The sequence below is a fragment of the Camponotus vicinus genome, unplaced genomic scaffold, assembly GCF_025532165.1.
Source record: "Camponotus vicinus isolate PSW18456_S1 unplaced genomic scaffold, iyCamVici1.0 SCAF_10, whole genome shotgun sequence".
Classification (NCBI taxonomy): Eukaryota; Metazoa; Arthropoda; class Insecta; order Hymenoptera; family Formicidae; genus Camponotus; species Camponotus vicinus.
The window spans coordinates 1,479,116-1,494,510 of NW_028141946.1; the positions used below are offsets into that span (position 1 = coordinate 1,479,116).

At 36.7% G+C, this 15,395-nt stretch overlaps 1 protein-coding gene and 1 long non-coding RNA gene across 2 annotated transcripts in view; one reads left to right on the forward strand and one right to left on the reverse strand.

Moving 5' to 3' along the window:
• Positions 1-15,395, forward strand: part of Antp (homeotic protein antennapedia) — a 185,369-nt gene that overhangs the window by 107,815 nt on the left and 62,159 nt on the right. Inside the window, exons 4-6 of the transcript XR_014435272.1 lie at positions 2,750-3,029; positions 6,915-8,022; positions 8,397-8,484. The gene's annotated coding sequence lies outside the window, so the exon portion shown is untranslated. The remainder of the gene's footprint in view (positions 1-2,749; positions 3,030-6,914; positions 8,023-8,396; positions 8,485-15,395) is intronic.
• Positions 5-3,973, reverse strand: LOC145960197 (uncharacterized). Its single transcript, XR_014435296.1, has 2 exons — positions 2,944-3,973; positions 5-2,207 (listed from the first exon to the last, which is right to left on the reverse strand). It is a non-coding gene; the product is annotated as an uncharacterized LOC145960197 (long non-coding RNA).

A 15,395-nucleotide genomic window follows, 5' to 3' on the forward strand; every position in this document is an offset into this window, starting at 1 on the left:
GAGGTCTAATTAATTACTATTTATTGATACGATATAGTAACGATATGCACACGATATGTTGAGTTTCTCGAGTAACCTTTCAATTACTCAGTGACTCGACGAATATAACTATAGAGTAAGAGGATGACAATATTTCGAGAGCCGCCACGTTGTCGTCCGCTGACGTACTTACGGTCACTCCAGTGTGTTGCAATTGTGAATTTCACAAATTATACAAAAGATTCTTCTCGGCCGAGAATTTCGTACGACGATTTATTCGCGACATTAATTATTCGTTGATTTATTTACGACGTCGATCGTAATTAATTATTTAAATGGAAAAAAATAAAGACTGCCTTGTCGCAGCCTGTAACCGTAGATTAAACGGATCGTTCATTAATTCGTTGACGCAACTTTTACGAAATTCCACCAAGGTCACCGGGGATCGCGCGAAATTGATTTTTAGACCCGAGAAACAAGTTCCGGATATACATAATACATATATGCCACGAGAATTTCCGAGAGACAAATCGCACGGTGTATCTCGTTGAAAGCCGCGGAGATGCCGTGTCGTATTTTACAAAAGTTCGCGTTTTAACGTGTTTACCTAAAATATACGATGACGTGTATATACGATTAGATCGATTCGCGATCTCTTAGCGCGCGCACACACACACACACACTTGAGTCACCATGGTTATGCATTGCCCCGACCGAAAAAAAAAAAAAAAAACAAAGTATATATGTATCATATATTCCACGTATAGTACGCGCGCCCACGCATCCACACGTGTAAACACGCAGGTATACGCACACACGTATGTATACATTAAATATACAAATTCACACGCAGAGAGAAAAGAGTATACATTGCCTATTTACAAAAGACCGGGTACAATGCATTCGTTCCAACGATTGTGCGGAGGAAATACTTAAATACAGGTGTGCCTAACAGCCGAAAACAAACATGGGCAACACTGCTTTATCGAACGATAAAAAAAAAATCGAGAAGAGAAAAAGATATAAATATAAATGAATTTATATATATAAATATATATATATACATATAAATTATATATATAAATATATATTTAAATATAAATATATATACGCGATATTATATACTATACTATATATATATATATATTACAGCTACAACACAAACGTATATAGTTATTTTGTAGTGTCTCGCATTATGTAAACTACATGTATACATAAAGAGTATGACAGTGGCGATATGTTGATGATGATTGCAATGATAAACGATGTCTACGCGAGTGAAGTATGTATTATGTATAATGACGAAAACGATGACGACGACGACGAAAAAAAAAAACCGGTAGATAATAGTATTATATGCTATCATGTGTCGCGCGACGAGTCTAAACCGTATTGTATTATATTATATAAGAATCTGTCCATATTAATAATAATAATAATTATTATATTAATTATAATAATAGCTGTGTTTGAAAACGAGAAATAAATTGTGGTTGAATATGAAAAAAAAAAAAATTGGATGTGGTATAAAGAGCGGATGTGTGTATCGTGTCCCCTTGTCGTTATACATGTATACACACATGCACGCACACGCACACCTACGCACATTCGAATCTATCCGTCTTTCTCTCCCGACAGTCGATCGGCGAGAATCTCGGCGAGGGCATCTCGAGGATGATTCTCGGCGTGAAATCACGATTTCTACCGAGGATATCGCGATTAGTACGCCACTGGCTTCCTTTCGAGAGAGAAGTAGCCCCGGTATACCCGGAGGTTGCGTTTATACGAATTGCAGCGGAAGGAACCATTGTATAATCCAAGATGGCCTCCACCTCGGAGAGGATTATTATTGGCTAATACGAAGCAAGAGGCCCCGCCTTGGCTCACGGCTCGTGACGGGATGATTTATTGGGATTTCTGTCTGTTCGCCCCTTGCGCTGCAACGAACGCCGCGTGCCTAGCTCGCTATCTAGACCGTAGGTAGGTATGCTCGGATTTGCGATATTGGATTTCGACGTCTCGACGAGATGCAGCTGCAACCGTCCCTTCACGACGGACGTCTTCATTTCCCCTCGGGCGCCTGTCCTATCCACGTGCGGGTCCGGCGTGCCTCGAGTGTCAACGCCGGATTCAATTTTCAGGGAGATCGCGGTCCTTTTCATATTTTTTTAAGCGTCCTTCCGTTCGCTCCGAAGCTCCAGGCGGAAATTTGCGAAGCACCTGTTGAACTGAAATTGCATCGCATCATGTTTTCATAAGCGCGATGAATTTCGATCGACATTAGAGAATAAAATAGTCTGAATGATCGGTCACCTTGTAAACAATCGACAGGAAATGAAAGAATGAAGGACATTCTTTTAAAACATATTTGAAGATATTCCTTAAACTATGCGTAACACGTCTAATCCACTTATACGCACTTTGCTGACGCGACACAATTGACATTGCAGTGTCAAAATGTATTTTTTTACATTAATTTATGTTCTACCGTTACTCCCGCCAAGTACGGAGTCGATCGATCGCATTAATCCATCTATAGCCGTTCGCCCCAATTGACGCCAACATGTATCGCGTCTGCCAAGAGACGCAAGGTGAGTATAATCGGCGGAAGTCTCGTAATGTTATCGCATTTCCGGAACTGGGTAACGGAATCCAGGTCACGCGAGACGAGAAGAATTCATCGTCGGGGTGAGTAACGGCTAGCTGTGTATGTGCGGTTTAAAGCGACGAGATATATACACGGTGACCTTTGCCAATTCGGTTGTTGCAGGTGCATCCACGAGTTTGTTGCGAGGCGAGGAGGAGAGGATCTCCGTATAGGCGCAGGACGAAGCGCGCCGCGGGGGCGAGGACGCGAGGGGGAGGAAGCGAGCGAGGAGTCGGAGGAGCAGAGAGAGACCCGGCAAGATAGAGGAGCCGGTGGGAGGATGGCGGTTAGAATTTATGGCCGCTTTATCACTTTACCGGCCTTGCCGCGTCTCCTTTAGCCGTGAGGAGGGCAGGATCTCACGATGAACTTTGGCACTCGACTACGCTGCACTCGACGAACGGTGAGCCCGTTAACTTTCTTGTTTACTCGCATTTCGCGAGAGATTACAAGTACACCTGTTTTCTCTCTCTCTCTCTCTCTCTCTCTTTCTTTCTTTCTCTTTCCTTCTCTCTTTCTCCCTCCGTTTCTTTTCAAATTTAGCGCGATGCTGCCTCGCAAATGCGTTCCAAATCTGGGGAAAAATAAACGTATTATGATCTGAAAATCGCTTACATAATAAAATCTTTTTATGATAAATTTTTAAATGGAACGATATTGAGTAATAATTTTCAAAACACGGATACATTGGGATTTTATTGAATAAATTAATAATTCTTTTATGATGAAGAATATTTGGAGAAAAAAACACACGATTTATTATCACACATTTATCGAAGAATATCAGACTGATTAAATTGCACGAAATCTTAACGAAAAAAAAATCAGTTTTTTTGCAAGCAATATTGCAGTTCATAAAAAAAATATAACATCCGATTAATAAACTTTTGAATCCGCGTGTGAATCAATATGCAATTGCGCAGATTTAGAAGGACGGTAAGATAGAAGGGGGAGATAAAAGACCCCGCGCAGACCTCCAGTCTGTAGAGTCCGCTAACCCTACATCTACGATCTAAATTTATGTCTTTATATGTTTGTTGCACGCCTGCCTCCTCACGCACGCTTCATTATAGTATACACTCTTGTGTATATTCCGCGCTTAATCCTTCGATTTTAATTTACTCGGTCCATCGGGCGCGCGGGGGAGGGAATCGTTTCCCCGGCGATTAACGGAGGAAAAGTGGCGCCGGCCGAATCCGACGAATATCTAGTGTAAACACATTAATAACGGGTCTCGCGAGTGTGTAACTTATCGCACGGGACGCTCCTCGTGCGCGGGGCTCTCGTAAAATTTACGTCATACTACCTGTCGGCATGACGACTACAACTACATAACGCATAAAGTAACCCCACCCTCCCCGCCCCCTCCCCTCTTCCCCATTAATAGACCATAAATTCTATCCCCGCAGCGCGCACCGTTGTTATGTATGAGCGTCGTTAGTGTTAATAGAGTGTTAACGGCTTCTATGCCGCTCTCGATTCTGTCCAGGACGTAGGTGACGGAGGTGGTGATGTAGGTAGAAGCTTGACACGGTGGTGGGGGGGAGGAAGGGGAGAGAGGAGAGAGAGAAAGAGAGAGAGAGAGAGAGAATGGTAAGCGGTTACCATAGAGGAATTCTGGTTGCGTGCTGCCCGGCTACTATTAGCCTCGTGTGCTTCTGCTATTTTGCATAGAGAATGCATCAATTTTCGGCGCTTCCCGCTCGCTGGCCCCCCTCCCGCGTCCCCTCTCCCCTCGCTGCCTATCGCCACCTTCTACGATTTTGTCTCCTCGTCCCTCCCTGTCTCTCTCTCTTTCTCTTTCTCTCTCTCTCACTCACTGTCTCTTTCTCTTTCCCCCCGTCTGGCTTATTCCCGCCTAATTTCCGCCGCGTATCATTCGGCACAATAATCGTATAACACGCTGCTACGTGTGCGATGTAAATCATAAATCGAAGATAATTGATAACGCAAACGTCTACTTCCCTGGAAATGCGCGCGTACGCGATAGACGCGCTCGCTCATCCCGGCTGGCTGTTTCCGCTGGTGTTCGCTTCCCGTTGGCGATGATCGGCTTCGATGAAGATGTCCGATAACGTAGACAATTATCAGGAGTTTATGGAGGTTTAAACGCTCGCGTGTCACAAGGCTCTGTGAAACAGATTTGGAATTTAATTTTTAGATTTAAAGATCTCTCTCGTATTATTTTTATTTGCACGGATTATTCAAATTACTTACTGTGCACTTTATATAACGTTAATAATTAATAAAATTTTATAATAAAGATAAAATTATAAAATTTTATAAAATTTTATAATTTTATCTTTTCGGTTCTTGTATGTCATATATATATATATATATATATATATATATATATATATATATATATATATATATATATATACGTATATCAAGATTCTACAAAAGAATCATAAATAAGAAATGTACAAAAATATACACCGATTGCTGTAATAATTTTGGGGGAAAAGTTTATTACATGGTTCACCTTCAGGTGTAAACATTGTGCAAGTATTGTGTGTACTTGGGGTGGATCATTGCATGCTGCGGAGAAGACCGTTGGATATATAACGTATAACGGGACATAAATCAATAATATCGCTACCCCCTCTCCTTTCTTCCCTCCCTGGGATACGCTCACTATCCCCGAACACTGTTACCGCTCTGTAAACCGCCAAGCGAAGCCGGCATCTCTTTCGCAATCAATGTTTGCGTCTAAAACATCACAACGTATGATCTCTGGTATGTCAATTAATGCGTGCGTCTACTGAAATGTGCGAGGGTAACTTTGTAATTGATTTAATTAATCTACTGATTTATTTTGATCAAGTAATGCTTGCGATAGTATTATAATTAAATACTCGATATACGCTCCTTTAAATGAGATGCACAATATAGTAATATATAATTGTGAATTAATATATATTATTAATATATATAATTAATATATAAAATTAATATATATATAATTAATATATAGAATTAATATATATAATTAATATATAATTAATTAATATTAGTATCATTACTTTACACATGATGGAGCATATTTTTGCATATTAAAGCAGTTTCAATCCAGAAAAAATGTTGAAAAATATCTTCTGATACTGATATTTACGCAGAAAAATCCAATCAAATATATATTTATATTTTTTAAATTTTTCATCATACACTACGGTAATGAGATACGACTTGACATTTGTCAAGGCGTTAATGCGAATTTATTTCGAGCTCGGGCGCAACATTTCTACGTGCTTTAGGAAGTTCGGGTCCGGATATACGTCGCCGATATAGAAAGGCTAAATGCAAAACCTTGTAAGGGGAGAGACTCGCGTACTCTGAGAAACTAACAAAACATCCTCGCAATTAGCCGGATGTCCCGATGACATCAACGGGGCATCCCCCGGGAGACCGCCAACCGTGCTACGCGTAGCCTCGCGACAGAAATTTCGCCGCTGCGCCACTCTCTTCGGTCCCCTACCATCCCCCATCTCTCTCTCTATCTCCCTCTCTCTTTCTCCTTCCCCTTAACAGTCATTGTCTCGCTCTCGTACCAAGCAGCCTCTCAACGGGATTCTAGGTGACGACATTGTGCTCCTACTGTACATACACCGTGCTTCTACGCAGATATGCTAAATAATAAAAACTTATCGGATTTATGTCGTTCAGAATTGGACGACACGGGGCGGCGAGGGTGGAGCGGAGATGCTCGTCGAATGAAATTGAAAAGTAGCCGGGAGATATGGCCCTACCGACGAATATCGGTAGACAGACGAATGGCGTGGGAATGAGCAAGGGGTCGGAGCGAGTAAACGGGACATGAAAAACTGCCGCGCGGGGTCTGATAGACTGAAAAGTGTTTGTTCGACGGACGGGCGTTTTTTTAAAATCTTTCTCACCCTGGGTCATTGGGATGCATTGTACGCGAGATTGGCGCAAATACATTCGCCTCTCATTGTTCCCCGTTAAAAATATCGCGATCTCGTGGATTCAATAAACCTTCGCGAAGAATCAGGCGTGACGTGAGTAGTATCGCGAATATAAATTGAGAGGATTTTGCCGATGCTCTTTTTCTCCCATCTCACGTTACATCAATACTATCGCAAAGTTGTTTATTACGCACACATATTTGCGTCGTTGTAATTGTTTTTTGCAATGATTAATGTATGAGAGATTTTATTCCACATCTGTACTTTTATTAAAATTTTCTTGATTATTTTTTTAAAAATGATTAGAATGATTTTATTAAATTTCGAATAAAATAATAAGAAAATGTGTTTTCTTGTTTCAGATTCAATAAACGTTATCTGTCAAATATTATCGTGGATTTCAACAGAATCGTTATAACGACTTGTTGTTGAACGAAACGTTGTTGGACGTCCTTTCGTCACATATCGTATTATACAAATAAATCAACGTGAATGATGATGCTCTAATATCACTACATGCTATTGTGACCTATTGCTTAAATGGATAACGATTCAAAGTTGTGAAGATACAAACCAGTTCTGATACCACTAAAACATTTCTGTTATAATGACAGGCACACTGCATTTTTGCCTCATGAAAAATATCGGAGGAAATTTAAAGAAAAATAAATAAATAAATAAATTAAACAGAAATATACAAAATACAAAAATGCTCTTCTACCAACAAGTCAAAGTCGGATCACATCGGAGTCAGTTGTCAAGGGTTGAACGGCATAGCGATATGATGCACATGGATGATGGATCCGATCAAAGAGACGGTCGTCGAACAAAGCCACAATCAAACTATGCAATCGTTATGTTGTTCATTTGGATCGCGATTCAAAACTGGCGCCTTTTCAAGGAGACCGGCAACCATTAGACTACCCCCGTGACATTCGAGGTAGAGTATGATGGTTCCATCGAGTAGGTAGTGCCTAGACGGGGCTCCACCCAGCACTTAGTTTACGTCGCGATTGCGGCCCCGAACACGACCGTTTCCAGGGTACAGTCACGCCCCTGCCATGCGAGTACTGTACTCCCATTCGCTGGCCCATATCTCATCTGGTCCATCGCATTAGCCTAATCTGCCAGCAACGTGAACGGAGAAAAAAAAGGAGAAAAAGGTAAAAAAAAAAAATGCGGCCATATCGACGTTGCCACTGACGGGAGAAATCGCGGCGAGGTGCTGCCACCTGGCAGGATCGGAAGGTTGACCGGTTGTCGAATCGATCTCTTTTTTTTCTTCTCCGCAAGCAACGTTGTCTCGCTCTCATTTCGACTAGTAGTTCGATTTGATTGTTCGCGTGTCGCTAGCGTTAATATTTCCTGTAACAGTTTTGCAGTTTGTTGTTCGTATCCTGTTTGCGTCGGCTAGAAACAAGAATTTCTCCCATGGCCGTTTGATTCATAAGAAGGACTATTGGATGATGGGTAAGGAGAAATTATATTCTAATAATAGATTTGGATGTACTGTATCTTAAGTTTTAAATCAGTAGTTTACTGTATATTATTAATTACAAATCGTGCAATTTTTAAATGTAGTAAAAATTTGTCACAAAGATAATATTATCTTGGCGGGAAAAGGAGAGAGAAAATCTCTACCTCTAATCTCTAACCTTTTGGAAATATTACCAATTTCGATTTGTTTCAAATAAATTTTTCCTTCATAAAACTGTTGAGTAATTTTAGAGTCATAGAAATTGAAAATTATTCGTAGAGATAACAAAAGAGATTACAAAACGATTAATAATAAAATCAAGTATTGGTTTTATTATTTAATTAAAAAAAAATGCTTGCTGTTACAGTTTATTTCATCATCGGAAATCCATTGCAGTTGACGTCACGATGCCGAGCTGCTGACGATGCTGCAAATTCTGGACAGTTGCAGGATTGGTAAGTAATCTAATGCATGAACGAAAAAAAGCAATATGATATAAATTTTTATATCTTTCTCTCTTGATAAAAAAATTTGCGCTTTTTATTTGCTTGAAAAATATTTTCTTTAGTCTTGCTTGATTTCTCTTTCTTTAAGAAGATAATATAATATTAGGAAGAATAAGAATATCATATTAAGAATATAATATTATATTTATTTAATTAAATTTAGTTTTACTAAAAATAATTTAAAAGTTACTTAGGACACAAAATGTAATATATAATATTAATGAAGATCAAGGGATCATTTATTGCTTTAATTAACCTAAAAATCATGACACACTTGTTTTTAAAATAATATCTGCTAATAAAATATAAAATCTGTCATCTGGAAGTAATGCACTTGTATCAATATGCTTTATGTCAGCTTTATTATGTTACGATTTTGTAAACGCTTAAAACATTCTTAAAATAATATGTAGTCTTTGAAAGTCTCAACTTTAATCAGTATAGAACAGTCATATAAGCTTGGAAAATAAGAGAACTGCGCGAAAGAACGTGTTTTTTAGCCGCAAATTTACGAAAACGCCGAATGAGCAGATGCATTGTCATGATACACGGTCGCATTTCTCCTATATATTACTAGTTTTAAAGTTAAAAAATTAATCTCTCCTTTTATGCCACACATCTCGTACAGTAATTTACTAACGTTGTCTTTCAAATTATCTGTCATATATATCTTAAATAATACGTTGAATTATGCGGATTATTTAATCACACGATATGTCGCTCTCGTAAAATTTTCGCATCGTTCCCTCTGCTCTTTATCTTCATTTGAATATTATTTTTGATAGGAAATAATATTGATTCAACCGTCGAAATATTAGCGATATCGCAAGTGAATGTAAATACAGCTCGCACAAATATGTATATCGAATGTGGAAAAATCCTGAAAAATTCGCGATGCTTTCCGCTGCTCTTTGCAGCGACACCGCTTCGACTGACGATGCGTCATATGGTTGTCAGATTTTATTAAAACTGATAAAGTTATATTATAGCGCAAAAAGATTTTGCACATACACGCATACGCGTGTACGGTAGCTTTTTTTTTGCTTTTTTCGTCGGTTCCATGCCGCCACATGCTATCTACGAACTTGTGTGGATATATTGCGAGGCATAAATTTTCGTTTCATTTAAAAATACGTGACGCAAAGTCAGAGAAAGTCTGGTGCGCACAGAAGCGCACTAGGAACGTACGTATGTGGGCTATGTTCCATGGAGAAAAAAAGCCAGATGTCAACGAGGTATGCGGTTAGGTCGAATATTGCACCGATTTTTGGACGCCCCATAAATTGCTCCAGTTTCCGAAAGAAAACCGCAACACGTGTGCTTATTTTAGACGGCACGCTGGAAGTTTTCTTTATTGCGGAAATGCCCCCGCGTTATTGTTGTCGAGATTGAATAGGCTAAAGTGTGTCTAACCTTGCGAAATGCGCAGGTAGAATTTCCAACGTTACGCAATATTGTATAAGTTACGTCGTTCGATTTCGACGATTTGATAAAATGATGTCGAATCGTTCTCGACGGGATGTGTGACAGGTATCTTTGCATAATTCATTTCAATTGCGTTATGTGTCCTAATTAAATCTGCATTTCTCGTAAAACACATGTTCAATGTGTTTCTTAAATCAAATCTCAAATCGGGAAAAAACAATTAAATTACGTAAGTAATTAAATTCGTCAGTCATTAATTTGCGCATCTCATAGATGTCTTTTTAAAAATATTCCTTTTAGTTGAGATTAAAAATTCAAAGCTCTGTTGTTAGTTTTATTAAAAATTGTTCTATTTGCTATAATAATTACTTGATAATAATATTTTGCCAAATCCTAATATATTTATTTTGTTTTCGACTTGATAAATGATTCGCTTATTTTTGAACGGATTATTTTATTATCGGTCTTTATTGTTCCGTTGAGTTAATAACATCAACATATTCACATGCAGTACCTGTTCTAACAACGATGTTTATTGTTATATGCGTAAAAGAAAGACAAGATTAATGATTCCTTAATGATTACACGAATTGTTTTGAAGCATTACTGTCTGCTAAAATATAACTCAATTTTACGTGATGGATATTGGTGTTCTTTCAAAACTCATAGACGTTTGCCTAGGACAATGTAATGCATTTAATATAGATACGAAAACCTATTTTCATAAACGTTGATAAATCATTCTATGTAAACCTAGTGATTGAGTCATAAAATCTACAAGTCGTGAGATTGGAAAATAGACAAGTTAGATGAGATTCAAAAGTATAAATATATACGTGCATTTACATGATATACAAGCGTCAATGTTGATGATAGTGTTTGATATCGAAACAAATTCAGAATATTGCTGTTGTGATAAAGATCAAAATATGAAAAAACTGAGTTCAGTTTAAATTTAGCGATTCCAGACGCTCTTTATAAACTTAATAATATATGATATATTAATAATCGTACCTATATTATTAACTGTAAGACTAGTACAAAAAAAATTCAGAATAAACTTTCGTTCATATGAGAAACACGTCCTTAGCAACCTTCAGGAGATTTTATATGAATCTTTAATGAATACTTCAGAAATCTGCTTCGAAATTATGCATGTTGCGTGTCTAATCATATCGTGCGCGATGTAATCAGATGACGTATTTTACAGATAATCTTGTACTCCCATTTTTTTGCTTAGTTTAAATTTTTATGCTTATTGTTTCGCAAGGATTTCGCTTTTGCGTGGTTGAGGTTTTTAATTATGATTGAGAAGTGATTAAAATTAGTCTGCAATTTTTTTGTGTCTCGTAAAATGTTTCCCGTCGCACGAAGATACATCCGTATATTGTATCTGAACAAACGAGATTGCGGAGTAAAAATTCCATAATTTCATAATTTAATTTGAAATTCAATATTCAGTATTTTATGTTGTGATATAATGTATATAATGTTTTATGTAATATTTAAAAAATCTCGCTCTCTTAAAACATATCGTTGTAGTAAAAATTTCTAATCTGTAAATGAACTTTATGCACAGTCTTGCTATCTTTATGTTTGATATATGGAATAGGTTTGGCCTTTCCTGAAAGCCCTAAAAGCGCCGTAAACTGGCAGTTGGCTTGATCGGGTGTGAAATCGAGATAGAAACTTGCAAAGTTTCTGAATCGAATTATCTTGCGAGTGAAATTCATTGAATCTTCGTAAGAATAAGCTGTAAAAGAGAAACAACAAAGCTCTCATCAGTAATTAACAAAATATTTCATAAATCTAATGTAGAATCAGATTTAAACGCACACACACTTTTAACTAATTATTATATTTAAAATATCGAGCAGACTCGCGCGATAGGATTTGAGGAACGATTTCTATAGAAAGTACGTCTGGCTTTAATTAATGCGTTAGTTTAATTATGCAATTTTTATGATTAAAATATTATAGCGGAAAAAATTTTTTTTTTCATCGCGACTCTCACATTTTTCATTTCTGTCTTAAATTATAAGTTTTCAACGGAGAGAAAGGCATTCATCACCGTTGAATAAAATACATGGTCATTAATAATACATTATTAATAATACATATTTTTTATGTTACATATTTTGCATGTATAAAATGTAGGCGTGTAATTATAAAATATTACTTTAAGCTATCAAAGATATATGATTAAAATATTATTAAAATAATATTTTAATTATGTTTGCAAAATATTGTTAGATTTATGGTAAATTATACAATTTGGAGACATGTAAGAATGTGAGAAAATATTATAACGATGTAGCAATTGCATGAAATACTCTTGTTTATACCATGATCATTACTGTTTCTTGTTAAGAACAATCTCTTCTTTTGCGACAAATAGATGGTTCGATTCCGTTTGATTAATCCGTTTACATTGTGTTTCGATCTTCGTGTACTTCTTCCGCGTTCATCAATCAACGTTTAGCGAAAGTACTGGAATGTTATGTAACTTTAATCGTGTCGTTTGCTTTTTTTCTTTGGTGTTTGATTCGTATCTTATTGGAGGTATAAGTTTAATCGGAGTTTCGCTTATGTGTTTCTGTAGAGTGCATCATATGGTGGGAAATCTTGTCATTTTATCATATATCTGAGATGCCATTCGGATATTTTAATGATAATATATTGATGTATATATTTTGAGATGATTTATAACTAAATTATTAATGTGATACAATATATACACAATATTTAAAAATGTTTATTTTATATTTTCAATGCATTACGGTATTTTAAACACATAAAAATTGATTTTGTACAATCACTTGATTAGAAATATAAAGTCTTTTCAATGTTTCTTTCTTAGCAAGATTTTTCTTGCATTAATAAAATATAAGTAGATTTGCTGCGAGTGTAAAGATAAAAATTAAATTCTGGAGAAAGAGTCTGAAAGAAAATATTTTGTCATTATGTGTATTGCTATATTAAAAACATTAAAATTAATCTAAATTTAATTTACTGACCACATTGATATTAATATAATTGTTTAAATATCTCACACATACATAAAATTTGTATCATTTAAAAGCTATTCTGATGAAAAATAATCATATTTTTCTCAAAACACAACAAATATATTAATAATTTTCTATATTCTACTTAAACAAAAATACGCGCGCTAGCATTAAGATGTTGAATGATTAAGCTGTGCTGGCAAAATGTATAGCGGCAAATGTAGCATGATTAATAGAAGATCGGTTTAAGACAAAATTTATGCACGATACTCTTTTGCCTGCTGGGGATATCAAAGCTACTGCGGACAAATAAATCCAGTCGCATTCCTTGACGATGAATTTCATTCGTGCCACGCACAGAAGGGAACGGGAGGTTTGATTCGTAGGGAACAGAATGGGTCGCCATGATGTCCGCATCAACGTGAAATGACAAAGTGCCATACTGAATTAACGTTTTCGGTAGAGGATCATCAAGCGAATGAACGCAATTCTAATATCGTACGTGATATTTATTTTTATAATGCTCGCGGTGTAACACAGCGTAACGCGATGCGCAAAATATAGAGACGCCAACCATGATGTACCATAAACTTCGAAATGTGTTTACGGACTTCTACCGTAAATGCGAATAGTGCTAGTATAACGATGTATAATTTTAAATGTTTAATAATGCCATTATAAAATAATATTGCCGCGCGACACACGTTCTATTTTCTCCGGAGGCTCTCGTTAAACATATTACTTAATATTTTACAATTTATATGCTTTTTCAAACGAAAAAAGGGAATAAACTCTGAACGTCGCGTGCGCGCGCGACTACTATTAATAATCTAGGAAAGTTAAAAATGTTTGTTTCACGTATATACGCAAAAAACAACAACTCGCGGTCATAACGACGGTATAATTTTGAACACTGCTTCGTACTTAACGCTACATCTGACACTTTGATGCTTACGATCGCGTTTTACGCACATACATATGGCAGGAAGGTAAACTTAAGCTATTCTTGTTAAAGTCACACGTAACAGCGCGTTATGATCGTGTTTGACATTATGCAAATTTCGCATGACGTATATAACACGCGGCAAAAAATAATATATAATACGAGAGAAAAATTTGCAAGACGTACGGGAACGGACGTGCAACTAATATTAATAACGTGGCAAAGTTAAAAATGTTTACTGTGTATTACGGCTGATATGAGGGCCACGAGCATGGCAGCAGGGTCCCTTGTGATTGATTGCACGTCTCTACGTCTCTCCCTCTGACGGGGTGTTCCTATGGATATTGCCTTGGCACGGCCCTGCACGCTACGATCTCCCCCTTGCCTCCCACTTTCGTGTCTATAGAGACACCATACCGATCTATTCTGTCCCCTCCATGAATCAAATCGCCCTCCATCTCTCGCCTCTCCTCTCTTCGTTATGATAAAAATTAAAATCGCCTTCGAAGAATGCGATGGAATTAACTTGTTAGTTGTGATTTTCTGTAATCGATTAAAAATAATTTTACGATTCTCACACATAAGTTCTTGCTTTGAAAAATATTTGTATCTCTTTGTACGTTACGTTTCTCAAGAGCGTGTTACGTAAAAGAAGAAATATCGTTTTAGATGATAATATTTAACTACTTGGAATATACAATAATTGTATGCATTAAAATTAATAGCTATAAATTGAAAACATCGCGATATAATAATTATGATGATTGTATCGGGGAAGTTTAAACGTTTTTAAAATTTATTAAATTGGAATCGCATAATTATGAGTATTTCGCATGTCGTGTCTTACGTTGAACTGCTTTTTGCAGCGCGTTAATGAATAGTTCTCGATACTCTAATTAAGGCTTTATTATGGATTATCGCTCTCTCTCTCTTCCTCTCTCGGCAAGATAACGGTTGGCAGATGCAAAAAGCAATGACGTAATTGCAAAGTAAAATGCTCTTGGATATAAAGATTCTAGAAGAAAATAACTAGACGTTAAATCATTTAATTCACCTTAAAAACGCAGCTTATTAACGACTCGAGGAGTGTACGCTTGTGTAACATTATAATTTACAGTCGTTATATTTTTTTTATAACCTTGCACAAAGTGTGTTCCTCTATTTTCCGTTGTTCTCTGTTTTCTATATTCTTATATTATTATTATTGAGAAAATTATGATAGTTTTTATATATATTACCAGTAATCGTGTGTGATAATATACTTGTACCGTAGCTTTGTAATTCTAACGTGCTTCGTAATTACCTACGTAACAAAAAGATCTATACGTCTTTAATGACTTCCTGTAATTTTATGTAATACATTAGAATAATTTAAGAAGACATAGAGAGAGGGAGAGACAGAGAAAGAGATGCGCTTGATCTGTCACTTATAATACGAGGAGGAAGAATGCATTTATTTTTAAACGTGTACTCAAACACAGATT